General features: G+C 37.4%; 1 long non-coding RNA gene across 1 annotated transcript; it reads left to right on the top strand.

Moving 5' to 3' along the window:
* The first annotated feature begins 2123 nt into the window (after positions 1-2123).
* Positions 2124-2527, top strand: LOC137647151 (uncharacterized). Its single transcript, XR_011045539.1, has 2 exons — positions 2124-2197; positions 2389-2527. It is a non-coding gene; the product is annotated as an uncharacterized lncRNA (long non-coding RNA).
* The last annotated feature ends 2038 nt before the right edge of the window (positions 2528-4565 follow it).

Here is a 4565-nt window from a genome sequence, read left to right as displayed (position 1 = left end):
TTAATATCTATAATTAGGTGAAGGCCAAGACTAGCCTAGGCTACCCTAAGCTAGTTCGGTGTAGATATTTGCTATTGAAAATTAATATTAACTATGACCTAGGAATTAAGCTGTACCTTAGTATTTATAACTAGCTCCTATTGGTTGTAACATGAAATTCTGGTCCTGTAAGTTTTTCATTTGTGATAACAATGCTTTTTACGTGTTGCAGATATTCCGCGAATCACTTTCAGAAAGTACGTCCATCCTAGATTAGGTTAGGTAAGTGGGATACAGAAACGCGATACCTAAACAAGCCAAGATAGTGGATTAGACCGTGTTAGAAAGTGAGATTACAATATACAGAAGGTCCGAAACTTGAACTTGGAGCCTTTGTACATCAGCGGCCAGTTCCTCACGCGTTCGTTAAAAAGGGACGTCAACTTACCTAAACTTTCCCCCCTAACCTAGCCTACAAGCCGTGTCCTTACCTACTTACCTAACGGGGTGGGGGTGGGGTAACGCCTCCCTGCCACCCCCATTACACTGCCGTATTCTAAGTTAGGCATAATAATACAGGGGGCTGCTATTGTACATACAACCCTTGAGCTTAATTGGTTCCTAGTAGCTGTTTTTAAGTCAATTTTTGTTACATTTTGGCCTAGGGGTGTATGTACGATAGCGGCCACCTGTATGTATTATGATGTCTAACTTAGAATACGGTAGTGTAAGTAGGTTTCATATGAAATAGATATCAGGTTATTATAAATGTTTTTTTCTTTATTAACGTATTGAAGGATATAATATTTTTTAATTACAGTATTGTTCTATCTTATCTTTCTTATTTTCAGTTAGATTTGTTAGTTTATTTCACCAAATATTTGTCGGTACCTCCTGTATAAATGTGCCTCTGTGACGATGACAATTTATGGTAAAATTATACAATACAGTAGTACAATGACTGTTATGAAGAAAACAAGGCTATTAAATGATGTATTTTATGGTGATTTGAATAATTTTGATAAAGAGGACTGGTGGAAACCCGTAGTTTTTCCAACGCAATCACCACCTTCGTTTTTTAATAATGAACTTGGCAGCTAAAAACGTACAAATAGATGTTAGCAGTAGGCGGTAGATACTAGGTAGTGGTGGGAAAGCCCCGCCTCTTCTGCCGGCTGCAATCTAATTGAGGTTACAGTTTGCTAAAGGGGAGACAACCTTCCAGGGTAACTACCTTCCGCAGCTAATTGAGGTTACAGTTTGCCAAAGGGGAGACAACCTTCCAGGGTAACTACCTTCCGCAGCTAATTGAGGTTACAGTTTGCCAAAGGGGAGACAACCTTCCAGGGTAACTACCTTCCGCAGCTAATTGAGGTTACAGTTTGCCAAAGGGGAGACAACCTTCCAGGGTAACTACCTTCCGCAGCTAATTGAGGTTACAGTTTGCCAAAGGGGAGACAACCTTCCAGGGTAACTACCTTCCGCAGCTAATTGAGGTTACAGTTTGCCAAAGGGGAGACAACCTTCCAGGGTAACTACCTTCCGCAGCTAATTGAGGTTACAGTTTGCCAAAGGGGAGACAACCTTTCAGGGTAACTACCTTCCGGGTGTTTATACCTCGTTAACCCTTTTACCCCCAGGCTATTTGGAACTTTCCAACCCTTAACCCACAGGGGTTATTTTTTTTCAAGCACATTTTGCAGTATATTTTTTTTTTAGATTGCTCTAACAATCTTAATTTTCATCATAGAGAGGTCAGGTTGGTCTCATTCTCTTGGAAAATGCCTGAAGTTTCTCAAAAAATTATCAAAAATAAGCAAAAAAAAATATAAGTAGCAGGTTTTTGCAAGAACGTACCGGTATGTCCATGGGGGTAAAGGGATGAGTTTTGTGAAACGTACCAGTACGTCCTTTGGGGGTAAAAGAGTTTAAAGTTTTAACTGCCGTATCCCAGCTTCGATGTTATCCTTCTCCTATGAGTAAAGAACTCAGGTTTGTATAATTAGGAAAATACAAATTACTTTTTAAATTTGTCATTTTTAATCTTGGGTTAGACAAATTGATTTAAAACCTTGTAGAAATACTATCGAGTTGTAGCCACTCAATGTGAGGATCTGTAGAAAATGCCTTTTGCAGTACTGCTACTGGAGGCATCGATGTTGTGCAGATACCGAGGGGAATGCATCTGAAATTGAATTGCACATAAAAATAAGCTAAAGTAATTGTAAAATGAAAATTTTGTACTGTAAAATCAATTGTGTTTAAAAAATTTTTTTACTCTGATGTTGATATTCATTATGCTTATACGTTGCTCTAGTACATGTTTAGATATATTACTGTATTTAATACATTGAATTTTATTGATTACTGTACTGTATTATGTGCTGATATTCTCCATGACAATTTCAGGACCTTTTGCCATTACATCGAAAATGTACGATGCCATACGCGAGGCTCTGGGGACGTCGCGCTTCGTCGCCACGGGTCAGACTGGAGGCGGGTGCATCAACGAGGTGGAAGTGTACGAGGCTACCCTGAGCTAGTTCGGTATTTAGATATTTGCTATTGAAAAATATTAACTGTGTCCTAGTAATTAAGCTGTACCTTAGTATATATAACTAGCTTTTATTGGAAGTAACATGAAATTTTGGTCCTGTAAGTTTTTCATTTGTGATAACAATGCTTTTTACGTGTTGCAGATATTCCGCGAATCACTTTCAGAAAGTACGTCCGTCCTAGATTAGGTTAGGTAAGTGGGATACAGAAGCGCGATACCTAAACAAGCCAAGATATTGTGGATTAGACCGTGTTAGAAAGCGAGATTGCAATATACAGAAGGTCCGAAACTCGAACTTGGAGCCTTTGTACATCAGCTGCCAGTTCCTCACGCGTTCATTAAAAAGGGACATCAACTTGCCTAAACTTTCCCCCCCCTAACCTAACCTACAAGCCTGTGATTAATACAGGTGGCTGCTATTGTACATACAACCCTTGAGCTTAATTGGTTCCAAGAAGCTGTTTTTAAGTCGATTTTCGTTACATTTTGGCCTAGGGGTGTATGTACGATAGCGGCCACCTGTATGTATTATGATGTCTAACTTAGAATACGGTAGTGTAAGTAGGTTTCATATGAAATAGATATCAGGTTATTATAAATGTTTTTTCTTTTTTCCGCATTAAAGGATATAATATTTTTTAATTACAGTATTTTTATATCTTATCTTTGCTATTTTAAGTTAGATTTGTGTTTGTTTATGTCACCAAATATTTGTAAATTGGGAACTTCTATATACATGTGCCTCTGCGTCGATGACAATTTATGGTAATATACAATAGTACAATGACTTATGGAGGAAACAAGACTATTAAATGATGTATTTTATGGTGATTTGAATGATTTTGATAAAGAGGACTGGTGGAAACCCATAGTTTTTCCAACGCAATCACCAACCTTTGTTTTTTAATAATGAACTTGGCAGTTAAAAACCTACAAATAGATGTTAGCAGTAGGCGGTCGATACTGGGTAGTGGTGGGAAAGCCCCGCCTCTTCTGCCAGCTGGAATCTAATAGAGTCCTTTCATTGACGTCACTGAGAATCGCCGGCGGCCATGCTGGAGGACATACAAAGCTGCTACAGCGAATATGGACAATGAGAGCGACTTTGTCAAACAATTGTCGGGTGATGATAAGCGTTTTTACAAGCAGAAACTCGATCTAATTGATGGCCTAGATCCATACCAGATGCAGAATTCATTCAGTCCAAATATTGAGGATTTTCCCAGTATTTCATACATTGATATGGTGAACTACTTGGTACTGTCGGCCAACCCAGAACATGAGTGGGCATACATTTCCATTGAATAATCTGCTTCTAGAATTCGTTGTTTTTCCCTTTAATGCTTTTAAGTCCAAAATTAGATAAACACTGGGCCAATGAAGAGAGTGTTTATAATTATAAAGCTAATATTGATAATTTAGCCTAACCTTGTGTATTATAATTTTTAATTGTCAAAATGTATGTAAAAGTTTTGCATTATGTCAAATCTTTATCAGTTCATGCCTAACCATTGTGTTTGTGTTTGGTTACAAATGCTATAATTTCTTATATACATATAAACATATGATGGACAAACTCTATTGTAATGCTCTTGGATGATCGTTTTGCCTCCTTGCAATTAAATGCGCAAGTTTAATTATTTTTTTAATGTTTCATATATAAGCTGAAGACCCCTTCGGGTTAAACCAGCTTTCAGATATTATTATTATTTATAATCAATGTTTATTCATCACATAGGCCTGTATGTCTGCACAATTTAATACACAAATTAAAATAAATATAAATATACACTTAATTATATATAGGCATGAGCACCTTGACGAAATAGAGACCTAGGTAAGTAGCCTTTGTTAATATAGCCAATATGGGCGCTTTTAATTTTTGTTTTGAAAATCTGAGATGCCCCTTTGATGTTTAAAAATTGAGATGCCCCCTGCCCCACACTGAACTGACGATGATACTTGTGAAGTCACCCATGTGATCGGATATAGCATGTTTACACAGGAATAATGATACTTTTAGGTCCTA

The sequence above is a fragment of the Palaemon carinicauda genome, chromosome 9 (genome assembly GCF_036898095.1).
Source record: "Palaemon carinicauda isolate YSFRI2023 chromosome 9, ASM3689809v2, whole genome shotgun sequence".
NCBI classification, from domain to species: domain Eukaryota; kingdom Metazoa; phylum Arthropoda; class Malacostraca; order Decapoda; family Palaemonidae; genus Palaemon; species Palaemon carinicauda.
The sequence above is the reverse complement of the archived record's forward strand: the minus strand, read 5'-3'. Positions and strand labels throughout refer to the sequence as shown.